Raw genomic sequence first — 15,286 nt, 5'->3', positions numbered from 1 at the left:
AACAATGCACCATCTCATGCTGCAAAGAATCCCTCTGTGTCATTGGCTGCTATGGGCATAAAAGGAGAGGAACTTACGGTGTGGCCCCCATCCTCCCCTGATCTCAACCCTACTGAGAACCTTTGGAGCATCCTCAAGCTAAAGATCTATGAGGGTGGGAGGCAGTTCACATCAAAACAGCAGCTCTGGGAGGATATTCTGACATCTTGCAAAGAAATTGATGCAAAACTCAACAAAAACTCACAAGTTCAATGGATGCAAGAATTGCGAAGGTGATATCACATAAAGTGGTCTTTATATTAACGTGTAACTTGGCATGTTAAGATGTTTTTGATTGAAATAGCTTTTGATTTCAGTAAATATGACCTGCAAAATGCTGCAATGCTGCAAATTCAACAAATGACGATTTTCAGTTCTTTACAACCAAAAAAAAGGTTTAAAAACTCTGTTGTGCTTAATAATGTGGAAAAGTGCATTTTGGGATTTTTATTTAAAAAAAATAGTTGTTATCATTATGAAGTTTGTTCAAAAGAATTTGAATTATGCTCTAATGGCTGATGACTTGAAAAACACTCTTGACTGTTATTTGCATAAATATTTTGGAAAATAAGAGAAAAATGTCATTTGCTTAATAATGTGGAAAGCGGTGTAGAAACCGAGCCAAAAGTAAACATGAGTTTAACACATAAACAGCAACACTTAGCTTCACCACAGCTTGCACCATTAGCTCTAAGTTAGCCCATTAGCTGCTACCATAACTTAACAGCTTAGAGCAGCCAACTACCATTCTTTACTGAAAACACCAACAAAACGTCCAAGCAAATAACTAACCAGTGCTCCGATAACTATAAACCATGTTAAAAGCCACATTACAAATGAATATTGAGTCTTACCATCATTTGTCCCATATTGCTCCTCATGATGGTATAACTGTAACCTCCACTGTAACAGTAAATCCAGCCATGCCAGATTTCTGCCTGTAAAACCAATTGAAGACCGGCAAATTCTGGCCAACAGAAACTCAGGCTAGCACATTACCGTAAACGAGCTAACAGACTTAGCTTTTGATTTAACTTATTTAGCTTATGAAAGGACCTTTTTTAGTCAGCAGTGTCTAGTAAAATAGCTTTTATAACTGATTGATTACATTGTAAAATGTAGAAGGTAATTTCTTATGTTTGTCTGTGAAACTACAGTTGTGTCGCCAGACTCTGAAGCTTTTTTGTTACCTAATGGTGGTTAGCAAACAGCTTTCTAGCTGGCAACATATAATAATAGAAAAATATATTATTAAGCTAAGATAAAATCTTTTGGACATCTTCAAACTTCAGTGAATGATTGACTATTTGAATGTTGGAGAATCTTTTCACTTATGTGCTGTCAAAGGTCAGTTGTAACAAGAGGTGCACATGACTTGCTGGCTAGCACCAGAATAACTTTTCGGCTAAACTATTTCTTAAAATTCTGTATCAGTTCAAGCCCACAATTTTAGTCAGATGCTCCGTCTAAACTGTAACCCAGCTGCCTATTACTAGTAACCCCTTTAGCTGTACTTAATGAGCACTGCCATGCTGCCACACTGCTCTGTGACTGATAACTAACCTTACCGATAGCATCTCATGGAAACAGCACTGTTTAGCAGTATTTCGATGTGTTTGTTTACTTTATTCTAGGGGTGCACCATATTATCGGTATGAGCAGATATTAGCTTAAAAAGTAAATTATTGGTATGGGCAGATCTGAAAACTTCTGCTGATATTTACAACTAATATTTTGGCTTTGGAAACTGCCTACACAGCTGTAAATATTATCCGTACGAGAAATTGATACATTTGGTGTGATTTAGGGCTGAAATGTTTTCACTTTTTCACCAAACTGTGAATCTCTTTATTACAAAGAGGTTTTTTGATGGTAATGAATCCTGTTGAATTCTTCAGCCTGGTTTCATTTAAAATGTCTAAAGCAGATGCTGTCTAATGCACACTTAATCAAACCTCTAAGACTTTGTTTCTTTTTGCAATGAAAGTCCTCTATCAGTAGTCTGGATGAGTGATACCCAGAGCCATACTTTTCAAACTTCCTTTTATATCAAAGTGTCCACCAGATGGCACTGTTGCCCCAGTGTTTACATGTTCTACTGTGCACCTGCTGCCCTCAAAGGCTTGATTGAAAGAAAGAAAGGTGTTCAACTTAAAAATCGCTGTAAGTGCCATTTCATCAGCTCTGAGATGTCAGTTTTTTAAATATAAGATCAAAAAAGCTTAAGGAGCACTGTTGAATATGTATGACTTATTCACAGGTTGGTGTTTGGCTGGGTGACCTGCAGGTAATCAGACTGGAACATACCCATGCTGCTTCCATTAGATTCCTTGGATGGTGTTAGTGTGTGAGTGAATGTGTGTAATGGGGGAGTAAAGGTGAATCGCCCTGCCTGTAAGGGCTGCGATTGAGCTCCTCATCCAATCTATTAGCCCCCAGAAAGAGGAGGCCACTGGGTCACAGAGAGAGCCGAGGATCATAAAATAGCTGAAGCAGAGGAGGAAGGAATGGTCTCCCAGGTTCAGAGAGCCTTAAGACCTCAGAGCAGTGAAAAAGAGCTGACCTTAGTCAAAGAAGATGTTTTAGTTAAAAGTCAAATATGGCCTGAAACTCTGTCACATCACTGTAACATCAGGATTTGATGTCAGCCCCTCTGGATCAACGGGATTCTCACATCCAACAGAAATCCATCATGACCAAAACCGATGCCTGCTTTACACTCAGGATGCAACACAAAAAAATGGAATGAGAGACTTTTTTTTACAACCAGAGGAGAGGAATTGCACCTTCACTATTACAGAGAAAGAAGAGGAAGAAAATAAGGGAACTTATTCAACAACCACAATTCCAAAAAAGTTGGGGCAACGTGTAAAATAAAAACGAAAACAGAATGCAATGAATGTCAAATTTCATAAACATCTATTTTAATCACAATAATACATAAACAACATCTTGGATGGTAGATTTTTAAAATATCAACACATCTCAAAAAAGTAGGGACAGGGCCATGTTTACCCTTGTGTAGCATCCCCTCTCCTTTAAACAAAAGTCTGTTAACATCTAGGAAGTGAGGAGACCAGTTTCTGAAGTTTGAGGGGAGGAATGTTGTCCCATTCTTGTCTGATGTATGATTCTAGCTGCTCAAAAGTCCAGGGTCATCTTTGCAGGATTTTTCCTTTTATGAAGTGCCAAATGTTTTCTATCTGTGAAAGGTCTGGACTGCAGGCAGGCCAGTTCAGCACCCGGGATCTTCTACTGTGAGGCTGTGGTCTTGATGATGCAATGTGTGGTTTAACATTGTGTTGCTAAAATATGCAAGGCCTTTGATGAAAAATACATTGTCTGGATGGGAGTGTATGTTGCTTTAAAACCTCTACATACTTTTCATTATTGATTGCACCTTTCAAGATGTGTCAGCTGCCCACACCAGAGACATTAATGCCACCCCATACCAGCAGAGCCGCAGGCTTTTGAACTCTACACTTATGACAAGCTGGATGGTTCCTCTCTGTAGTCTGCAGGACACGGCATCTGTGGTTCCTAAAAAAATATTTCAAATTTAGATTAATCTGACCACAGAAGAGTTTCCCATTTTGCCTCAGTCCTTTTTCAGTGAGCTTTGGCCCAGGGAAGATGGCGGCATCTCTGACCTGTGTTCACATATGCCTTACCGCATGACACAGCTTTAATTTCCATTTGTGGATGGCACGCGAACGGTGTAGAACCTTTGGCCTTATCCCTTACGCACAAAGATTTTTCTAGATTCTCTGAATCTTTTGGTGCAAGTATGTACTGTGAATGGTGGGATATTCAACATTTTCATAATTTCAGATTGAGGAATATTTTTCACAGATTGTTCTACAGTGACTCTGCCTCTTTAACCCTTAGGGGCAGTCGACCAGTTGTGTCTATACTGCTTTGAGGAATGGTACAACTGCAAAAAAAGCGCATGGACTTTTTCTTTGTATGTATGTAAATATTTTGAAAACCGTTAGTCACAAAATGTTTAATTTTTCCATGAAATGGTAAAATGTGTCAGTTTTAACATCTGACATGTTTATGTGTTGTTGTGCATAAAATGTAGGTTTACAAAATATGTAAGTCATTACATTATGTTTTTATTTACATTTTACGCAGCGCCCCAACTTTTTTGGAACTGGTGTTGTAAATTTCTCTGGCAGATGTTAATCTTAGTTCAATCAGGTCTTGTCTTAGCTCTTGACCCAATTAAAGCAACATATGAATATAAGCTTGATTAAAGGCAGGACCCCCACTGTCTCAGCAGATAGCTGTTCAACATTTGTCTGGTTCTGCTCAGTGTTTCTGCTTGTAAGGCTTTTTTTCCTCACTTTTACTTTGTCGAATGTTACCAAGTGATTAATATTGACTTTTTTATTGATTCTAGATTGGTTGATGTCTGTATCTATTAGAAACACCTCATGTCAAACTTTGAAAACAAAGAAAAAAAGGCAACTGGCAAGTGTCAGCCTGTGGTGTTAAACTATGAGGCCAATGCAGAAAGTGAAAATTGATCAAAGAGATAAAGGTTTTTTCGAATATCATTGAGGCTGGGATGGGTCATTGTTGTTGAATATTTATGTAGTCGTTTGTTTAAAGAGGGGGTATTATGCCTTTTTTCAAGGCTTTACACCATCTCTCTGATACCCATGTAGTAGCTTTACATGGTTTAAAGCTCAAAAAACTCCTCATGTTTCTCACACTGGCGTCCTGAAAAACCCTTATTTTAACCTCTGTCTGAAATGCTTCGTTTTCGCTGCTGTCTCTTTAACACTCCCCCCCTCCACAGAGCTGCTTTCCTCCGATTGGATGATTTTCTGGAGGCTGGCAGGCAGCGGGACTCATTGTTTTGTACCCGTCCCCTACAATGTGGCTATGTTGCTATGCTAGTACTTGTAAACTTTGAATGAACCGGCCCGACTGAGTAAAATATGGCGAATTTTGGTATGTGTCCGTACGTGTTAGACCTGGAGTCTGATCCGGATAGTTTGGAGAGAGAGAGAGAGGGGGAAGAAAACCAGCAGCAGCGAAGGATAGAGCAGGACATATCTGTTTGGTAAGTGTTTAATTACTGTGTTGCTAAATGGCTAAAAGGTCTTGTGGAGGCGGTCTGTTCTGCTTTGCCGGCAGCACGGACGAACCAGTCAGGAGATCCTATTGCGATGACCTCATCAGTTCGCTCCATCGAACCCTAACCCTAATTCCAAGATTACTGCTACATATGTTTATCTTGCGGTTTAAAAATTTGCATACATGGAGTATGCACACCCAACATTGTGACTTTATATTTATGTTTTAAAAATTGGAAAAGTATAAAACCCCCTCTTTAAGTGATAACCGACTTTGATCTCATCTACTGCTATTGACAGCTGAGGTCAGCCCTACACATGGCTCTGTGTGTGTGTGTGTCTGTCTGACTGACTGAGTGACTGACTCTACTTTCAGAGCCATACCATCCGGAGTTGCAGTATGGGTGAGGTGTCGTAATGAAAGCTCTTAGTAATAGCTGCGTCCACTCCTCAGAAAAAGCTTTAGAACTGTGTCCGTTTGACTAGAACTTGACCACATTTCTGTATGAAATAAAGAATAAAACAACCCTAAAAGCTTTTCATGTTGTGAAATATTTTTTCACTCTTCTGTTGACCTGCTTCAGCATAAATATGTGATAGTTACGGGGAAAGGGTAGCTTCTTGTGTGAATGCTTGTATACAGTGACTGCTAGTGGTGTGATTACCTCTGAATTAGGGACAGCCACACTTTGGTCAAAATTGGACAACATTTATTTTTAAACACTGAAAGTTTTCTGTGACAGAAAAGATGTTTTTGCTCTTCTCCTGCTGTTTCAGCATGGGTATATGATCATTACGGTTACGGTTTTTCGGTGTATCCAAGGGCTGCTGCTGTGGTAGCCATTAGCTCAGATGTAGCCTTAGGAAAACAGAAGTTTAATTGGAACTGGCCTATATTTCTTTTTAAAACAAACCCAAAGAGTCACACCGAAGGTTGTCTTGGCACAGAAGTTGTTTTTGCACTTCTCCTGAGTGGCCTTGGCATCAATTTCACATATAGCTCTGCCATTCTTGGCCTAAGGCAGCGGTGGCCTGCACGAGAGTAGCCCATGCGCACTACATCATTTGTTGCTGGGATAGCCGTCATGACTAGATGTGCATGTTGACATGCAAGGAGGACTGAAGTCTGGCAGAATTTTCTGAGTGTTTTTACATTTTTTACATGCAATCAGCTCTGAAATTGGCCGTGTAGGAACATCCCTAGTTTCATACAGTGTAAGGGCTCTGGATGGAATGTAAAACCTCTGGTGATGTTATTGTGACAGGGTTATTACAACTTGACATTTTTAAATAAAAAGCTTAAAAACTTGAAAATGAGGAGTTCCAAAGAAGTGGGTACTAATAAATGCAGTATTTAGTTGCATTATGGTAAATGTAGGATACAGTGTTAGTGAAGTTTCATTAGTACAAGATGTTATGTCAGACATGCAGGAATTCAAAACTTGATGGGCTCCAAGGATTATTGTGAAAAACTGAGAGCCAAACAGAGCTGGAGAGAGATCCTTCAGTGATTTCCATCCGGATGTGGCTGCCTGTGAACCATGCAGAGCATTGATTGGAGAGTATGGAGTCTATAATTCACAAGGCACCTCCATTACATGGCCTGGCTCTCTGCTAATGCGTCTATTATTGGAACAATTGAGCAAGAGCGTGTGCGGTTCTGGTGGATGGGCGACAAGCACAGACTCACTCGCATGCACGCATGCACTTACTTTTTCTCAGCAAAGGTTTGGCCTTACACATGCGAGCACAAAGTTACACGCATATATTTCCACCCAAACACACACTTGTGCTGTAATTGTTCCACGTCCCCCTGGGAGGACAGAAGGGCGTCTGGCTCCACTGAAGTCCCTAATGGCTCGTCTGTGGCACCTGCTGTGAACGCGTGGTCGGACTAAAGGTCACACTTATTTCTGGCCTGCTGATGTGGAGAGCGGAGCCGTGGAGATAATACACTTCCTCCATCACTCTCCTCCTCCTCTAACCAGGCTCTTAGCTCAGGGCTGGAGCAGACCTACTTGTGTCCGAGGCTCCATTGACACCTCACATTAGTTGTGATGAGAAATGAGTTGTGGATTCTCAGTGTTTGTTTGTAAGCTGGGTGTGTTTAAAGTGTAAGGTTGATTAATTCCTGCTGTCCTGGTTTTTATTTTTGTAATTCTTGGTAGCAGCCTAGTTAGGGGCTTTGACACCTTCACATGTACCTCTCAGAGTTGCTATAGCAACAAGTCACCTAGCAGACACCTGGTCCAAACCTGTTTGTAGCATCATGTTTAAGATTAACAATCAGCCTGGAGAAGACTTAAACTCGTACACTTCCTCTGACTGTTGCTTACGGCCGGCTCAGACTACACAAATTCAGTCAGATTTAAGCCCGACTGCAGTGTCGCAGCTCATTGTCAAAACTCTCGCCTGATTTAGAGCGTCAGGAACAACAAACCGTCTTGTAGCGTGACGTAATTAACGATGCGTCCAAGACGCCCTGCGACCACGGTTCAACAAGACCAGCATATCAGAATTTTTTGTACATTGTCATCTAGTTTGACACCCTGAGCTGATTTTAACGACGTAAATCCTGACGTCTACAATAGGATAACATTTGCTCATTATCTTTGCATCATTGCTTACAAGATTGTTGAATTGCTGATGATTTTGTTGCTTTTGCTTGGTGTGAAGAGTCGTACCTTCAGCTGAATACATTGAAAACAAAAGACATGTTGATTGATTTTAGGAAGAGACCTCAACAAAACTGTTTAACTTCAATCAAAGGTCAGACCATTGAGTGTGTGCAGTCATATAAATACCTTGGGACGATCATTGATTCAAAACTGAACTTTGAAGCTAACTGTGAAGTGGTGTGTAAAAAGGCTCACCAGCATTTATATTGTTTGAGGACATTGTCGCACTTTCACATTGACCGAACACTAGTGACCATGTTCTATTGTGCTTTTATTGAATCAGTCTTGTCTTTTTCCTTGGTGTCTTGGTTCAGTCACACGTCTCTGAAAGATTAAAAATTCCTTGAGTCAGGTAGTGAAATGGTCAAGTCGTCTGATTGGTGAGCCTCAGCTCCATCTAGCATCCCTGTATTCTAAGCAGTTGCAGAGGATAGCTAACTCTGCCTTAAATGATGATTCCCACCCTTTGCAAAGTGAATTTCAGCTTCTCCCCTCTGGACGGAGGTTTCTAGTCCCAAGGTGCAGAACAAAATGGTATAAAAACAGCTGTGTTCCTGCTGCTATTGCTGAGCTGAACAAGTTGTAGCCTTTTTTTGCACACATGTATTTATTTGTTCATGCACTTATATATTTATTCCTATATTTGAATCTTAATCTTAGTTTTTACCCTGACTTTTTTGAGAGCTATTGACTTGCTGAGTTTTTAATTTGATCTTAGTGGAGGGTACTTCACCCTCTTTTATGCCTATTTCTGCTTTATTGATGGAACCTTGAGCGCTTTAATGTTTTTCCTTTGTTTCACTTTTCAGGGGTTGGGGTGGGCTGTTATGTCTTGGAGGTTTTAAATAACCTTCCTTGTTTTTTTTCCTGTGTTTTTTTTCGTTGCTTCTGTCCTGTGATCTGCGTTTTGAAATGGATGTTGTAATCTCACTGACTGCAAAACAAATCTACCTATGGGTACAAATAAAGTAACCTGAAACTGAAGATTTACCACTTTTATCCCCTTTTATTCCCTAAAACTAATGTGTACATTTTATTTTATTTTATTTATGTTATCACATGCATACCTTAAGTTCTATCTGAGGGAAAGCCAGTCCATATTGTCCTCCTTTTGATACATCCTTTACTGTTATCCATAATCCAATCCACAGTTGTTTCTTATTCTACTTTTTTTATGAGCAGAAGACCGCTACAGTCACACCGAGCACTGTTATTATGTTAGAAGCTCAAAAGTTACAAGCTCATGTATTAAATATGCTTTATAGAAGCAGTACTTGTACCTGAGGAGTTCTGTGGAAGAACTTGACTGGCCCACAAAGAACCCTGACCTCAACCCCATCAAGCACTTTTGGGATGAACTAGAATGGAGGTTGAGCCAGACCTTCTTGTCCTGCTTCAGTGCCTGCCCTCATAAATGCCCTGCAAAATGAATGGCCACAAATTCTCCAAGGGTTGAGAAACCCTCAAACATCTTGTGGAAAGCCTTCCAAGAAGAGTGGAGGCTTTTAGAGCTGCAAAAGTTGGGGCAATTCCATATTTAAGTACATGTATTTCAGTATGGCCTCATTACAGTCCCTGTTGGTGTGAAATGATTGTTTATGTGCTTTTTACATTCACCACAGCAAGTATTCACAATGAGGGAAACATTTTACTGTTAAAATTGAGCAAGCAAGATGATATATTCTGTCTAAAAATACTACTTATGCTTGTACAGAATATAAAAACATAATTAAGGGTGCCAGCATCGCTAAAGATATTTCACTGAAGCCTCAAAAAAGATGAAATCAACACTTTTAATGACAATGGCGAAAGTGGGAATATAAATGGCAAAAATAGTCTTAAAGTGGTGAAAGAAGGTCTAAAATGGATTGAAAGTGGCAAAAATGGGTTAAAAGTGGCAATAAATGGCAATAATGGGTAAATATGGAAAAATAATTGGCTTAAATGGGTTTAAGGTGACAAAGTGACTTATATGGACTGTAGGTTGTAAGAAAGTGAGGGAAGTTGGTTTAATGTGGCATTAACCCTTTCATCCCTAGGCCCCTTTTCAGTGTTCAAGCTTGAAAATGACATACCTAAATACCACTGAGTATTTCTCTGCAACTACAAAGTCTACATGAGTAAGCTTGGCATCAATGTAAAGATAAATCTTTACAGATTTCAGCAGATTTCCCTGTAGAAGTTACTGGGACTGATGGAAAATAGCAAACTGATTTTTTTCCTGCCTAAAAATGTTTACAATTTTAGAGTAAGTATCCCCTGTGTCACTGGCATGAAATCTTGTAAAAGTATTGAGGGTGCCTTCTTTGCAGTAAAGTACTGTGTTTAGAGGAACTGTAGTTTCTACTGAGTAATGTTTTGTTTGGGTGGAAAATGTTGAGCTTGTTAGTGATCTGTGGGCTTCAAACTGTGTGTGACGATGGACTTTGAGACTGCCTTTTAAATGTTTTCCTCAGAGGAGGCGAAGCTGGTCCCATATTGGGGGACTCCCGGGCTTAAAGGGTTAAGTGCCAAAAATTGGTTAAAAGTAGCAAAAAAGTGGCTGAAATGGGTTTGAAGTTGCAAAAAATTTGCAAAAGTTGATTAAAAGTGGCAAAAATGTGGTGAAAATGGGTTACAAGTGGCGAAAATAAATGGGAAAAGTGGTAAAAAGCTGTTAAAAAGTGGCAAAAAGTTTCAACCTCAGAGCCAATAACAACTGCACACACTTTTAAGCTTCATATTAGGTAATTGTTAGCCAGGATGCCTAGCATCAGTGCTGCTGGTCACCAACCAACAAATCAACCAAACAAACAAACAAACAGGGGAGGACCCATTCATTTGGCTTTTCAAGAGCCCCACCCATTCTGCTGGAGGGCCTGTGGGCAGGTGATGGGCTTTTCAAGATTTTTTTAAAATGAGACTCAAGAAATATTTTGCTCTCGCTGCTTTGACTGAATCTTGGTGCTGGATGAGGGAATATTTCAGCTGGTCGTAGGAAATTTGAACTTCGTGTTTCTTCTATTTCCTCTCTGCCTTCCTGCTGTTTTATCTAATAGCTAGGTGGTATCATTAAGCCCGGCTGAGATTTTGGTTTTGCTTTTCTGATATTTAGAGGTGCTAAGACTGCCTAGACTCTTAGGCCAACTACTGGGCTGGCATGCTTGCTTAAGTAATCAGAACCATATTTGTTTTCTCTTGGTTGATGGCTGTTGGACAATGGACAGTTATTTATTGTAATAATATTTGAAAGTATCTGCTATTAAAATGATCTAGACAACGTTGCATGGAACCCTTACCAACAGCTAACTACTACCAACCCTCTATGTACACAGAGGTTAAATGAGGAAGCTTACTTAGTTTCCTCTTTTGGAATAACTAGGGATGTGGAAAGAAATTGTTTTTGTGATGCATAACAATAATAATAGTCATTAATCATTTACTGTGTACTTCCTGTTTGTAGATTTTCCTGCCAAGGCTTGACCTAAATGATTTACTTGTTTTTGTTTACAAATTAAAGACGTTTATGCTGTTACGAATTTCTAAAGCTCTTTCAAAATGATTGAAAATAGAGTTTGTATTTATCTAAGTGCCTGTCTTCACTTTGTGCAGAAAATTAAGGATGCAACCAACCCAAAAGCACTGTGATATAGAACTTGATTGAATTGTTGATAGGATAATTGGAAATGAATTGAATTGTGAGACAAAAAAGATGCACAACCATGGGAAACTGTGAGAATCAGAATAAGCTTTATAGGCCGAGTATGTTTGCACAACAAGGACTTTGACTCCAGATAGGGTATTTTTCATTAAGCAGAGCTAAGCTGCTTATTGAATTAAATTTGCACCTGCGATGTTTTGATTTATTATTTTAAGACCAATAAATCTGACTTATATAGTGTCTCTCTTTATATGTGCATGGTGTAGATCTAATGTTCACACTTCTGTGATGTGTTAACCTCTTTTTTGTTAATATGAGAAATTCAGCTTTTAGCCTGAGGATTTGTCTCCTTCATTTCTAAAAATAAGAGGAGCTGCATCCACTGAATGTATCTGCGTGTTCATCACAGGGCCTCGGCGTGTCAGACTCATGACTGTTCTGAGTGGTAACACAATAAAACTGGCTGATGTTTGTGCTGAGATATATGAACCACAATAACCTTGAACATTTTGTTTTTCTTTTTTCTCTGCAGTGTATAATATGAATATGAAAAACTTCTTCTCTGTAGAACTGCTGCTTATGATACATTTAAAGCTGACTAACTCACTTGTTATTGTGTTTTTCTTCTTCGTGTTATTATGGTGTTTTTGGTTGCCAGACATGATAATGTGTTGAAGAAAATTGCTGCAATTTCAAGTAGATGTTAATTGAACGTTTTCTCAAGGCACAGCTTTATGAACATGTTAGTCTGTGTTTTTCTCCCCTGCATTAGTTTGTTTTTGCACTGTTTTTCAGCAGCTTCCGAAAAGTTTATTTTACTGTTGCAATAAAAGTGTTGTCTCAGACTAGGAAAGATATTGTTATCTGTAACTTCTGTCAGGTAAATAAAGTAACGAGAGATGGACTTTATGAAGGCATTTCATCTTAAGCACTGCATTTTAACCAAGCAAGTTTGGGTAGTTATTTCTACATGTAAAAACTTTATTTTGTTTGTTTTGCTTTTCTGCAAGCGTGACTGGAGGCATTAGGTGTCTTCAGATTGCATTTCCTCGACAGCACCATGAAAAAGCTTGAAACATTCATATTGATAGTGCAACAGCATTCAATTTGGTTTTCCCATCTGTCAGTTCACTCTGTGTTTTGGCATTACAGGAGCACAAGAGAGCTTAACTCAATAGGTGCTCCTCTGATCCCACCTACACCTTTGTTGCACCTCTGGTACTACCCCAAAACCTGCACAGATAGGGGACCACTTTTTATGCTTCCATGACATTTGTAGTGAAGGGCAAATGTCACAGAGGAACACATATCACTGCTTGAAACGACAGTGTGTACAGGGCCAAATCTCGAGAACACCTGGAAGTGCACCCTGACTCAGGGATGAACAGGTTAGATCTAGGAGGACATAGTTTGAAGGTCATTGGGCCTCATGTTCATCCCTTACCTTTGTAATCTTAAAAAGGCTTGGCGCAAACTTAGCAAAAATGTCCACGCCACTCACTGATAAACTTAATACATATTGAAAGTCAAAGGTCAGGGTCACTGGACCTCATGCAGAGCTTTCCAAAGACATACGGAGTAGTTGTGCTGTGGGACGATTCATTAAAATACAGAATGATTCGGCCTAATCCGATTCGGTTCAGTCTGATTCAGTCTGGTACAAACTGATTATGGAATTAAGATAACTTTTTGCCTTAACTATATATTGGCCTAGACCAGTCACTCTTGCACCGCCTGCAGCTGGTACAAAACGCAGCTGCCCGTCTCCTCACTGGCAAACGCAAGTGTGACCACATATCCCCTGTTTTAGCTTCATTGCACTGGCTCCCGGTTGCTTTTAGAATAGATTTTAAAATTTTATTGTTTGTTTTTAAAGCTCTTAACGGCCTAGCCCCCCAGTACCTGACTGAGCTCCTCCACTACCATGTCCCTGTCAGAACACTGAGATCGTCTAGTCAGTTGTTGTTGATCACCCCCAAAACAAGGTACAAAACCAAAGGTGACCAAGCCTTTGTGACGGCTGCCCCTCGACTCTGGAACAACTTGCCCTGGCATTTCCGCTCTGCGGAATCAATTGAGGTTTTTAAATTATCTCTCAAGACTCACCTCTTCTCCTTGGCTTTTGATCAAGGTTGAGTAGACATCTGGCAAAATCTTAACTAATTTTTAACTTTTAATATATATATATATATTTGCACTGTGTTTATGTATCTTGGTATTGTATCTGCACTGCTTTGATCTGTACAGCACTTTGGTCAACCCCGGTTGTTTTAAATGTGCTTTATAAATAAAGTTTGAGTTGAGTTAACAAAAATGAGCAAAAAAGTGGAAAACAAGATAATTTCATAATAATCTGAGCTTATTTTGAGCTCATTTATAAGAGAGACTTAATCCCAGGCCTCCTGTGCAAACACTCTGAAAATATGTTTAAGAAAGTTTTAATCACACGTATGCCCAGATTTCTCACTTTGACAGTTACTTGGCAGATAGATGTTAAAAAGAGTTTTTACTGGTACATTTTGGTCCTTCTGTAACTTCCTTGGCATTATTAATCCTGATAACACTAAAAACTAGATATCAAAATTTACCAAGAAGCACAAATTAAAACAGATTTAAAATATTAAGGAGATTTGGATAGACAGAGCTCTGTGTGTCTGCTGGTACAGGAGAATAAGGGGTTAAAATAATATTTAAAAATAAAAACAGCTTTCTATACATTATATTTCTCCTCAATAATTCCTCTTAATGTGAGTATTCAGTCTACATGGCGCCAAAACATTGTTGTCTCCTCTTTCTCTGCATCTGATCGTTCTTGGTTTGTTTTCGTTCTTCAGTTAATCCTCTGGAGATCAATTGATCTCCAGCTCGGTGTTTAATATCAATCAGTTGGCTCAGACGTATTGATTATGTCACCAAATCAATCACTCTGGTTCACACATTACGGTTGTGAGAAAATGGGCTGTTTTAACTCAGAAAAGTGTTAATGTTCAGGTGTGTTTGTGCTACATTAAGCGTTAGCATCTAAGCTAAACTTTAGCTCTGCTGTCTCAACAGGTGAGATTTATTTATTTTGAAAGTTATCCTTCCTTCATATTAAGTCCACATGACTTGATTCCTGAGGTGCAGAATTGTAACTGAAAGACATTTTGGCGACTACCAGTGCAACACAGCAGGCTACCTAGAGAGCACCTGCGGAGAACGGAAATCTCGAGTAAATGTTAAAGGTCATAGTGGGTCGGGCGAGAGTAAAGACACTGAGCCAGAGCATGGCAGAACGGGCTATGAAAAAAAGCAGCAGAGCCTCAGTGAATGGATCTCTTATGTTAAAACCAGTCCAAAGACCGATTCATGCCTCTTTTTTACCAAACCAGGGCTCTGCGGACCGATACACTCAGAGCTTTGACGTTAAGATCGGTTAACCAATCCATATCAGATAATCTTTACACCACTACAATTATCCAAATTAGTTGCAAAAAACCTCCTCCATCTTTTTCTTATTACCACTTCTTACTTTTCCAGTCTTTTGTTGCCTCCATCAGAGTCAAAATGAGCTGATAATTTTCTTGTGAAGGAAAATGTCTAATTTTCAACATTTGATAAGTTGTATATGGTCTATTTTGTATGAAATAGGGTTTTATGTGATTTTTGTGTGGGAAGTGTCACATGCCAGTTTTAAGAACTGTTTTATGTGTATGCATCAATTATAAACGAGAGTAGTGCTTATGTTCATACCTTTTAAGATTCCTGTGAATCTCACTATCACAGACACCAGCTCGGCCCTTCTTCTCTACCCACCACTGGACCTTCACTGTTCATCAGCTGGATACTTTGCAGAGGCACAT

The 15,286-nt window shown here is 39.4% G+C and overlaps 1 protein-coding gene across 5 annotated transcripts in view; it reads left to right on the top strand.

Moving 5' to 3' along the window:
* Nucleotides 1–15,286, top strand: part of snx29 (sorting nexin 29) — a 257,459-nt gene that overhangs the window by 20,381 nt on the left and 221,792 nt on the right. The window lies entirely within an intron of this gene.

The sequence above is a fragment of the Cheilinus undulatus genome, linkage group 20 (assembly GCF_018320785.1).
Source record: "Cheilinus undulatus linkage group 20, ASM1832078v1, whole genome shotgun sequence".
In the NCBI taxonomy this organism is placed as follows: Eukaryota; Metazoa; Chordata; class Actinopteri; order Labriformes; family Labridae; genus Cheilinus; species Cheilinus undulatus.
This window is presented reverse-complemented; position numbering and strand designations above follow the sequence as displayed.